We start from the raw sequence: 249 nt of genomic DNA, 5'->3' as shown, positions 1-249 counted from the left end.
CCTTCTGCAACACTGAAGTTTCAAGTGTAGTGTTATGAAAAATCTTGTTTCCTACCTAGAACCAAGCAGAAAAACCCTGAAAATGCAGTAAGATCTCTTGCTGCACAAGGACGTATTCCTTGACAGTTCAGAAGGCTCCCTGCAGTGCCTCAGGATTATAAACTGCCTTGTTCATCCCAGCTAGGGCTACAAGTCTCATCACGTAAGCAAGTTAAAATTCACCAACCATTACTATTCCAGCCTGCTTCT

The sequence above is a fragment of the Aythya marila genome (genome assembly GCF_965140915.1).
Source record: "Aythya marila genome assembly, chromosome: 13".
NCBI lineage: Eukaryota > Metazoa > Chordata > Aves > Anseriformes > Anatidae > Aythya > Aythya marila.
Note: the sequence above shows the minus strand (reverse complement) of the source record.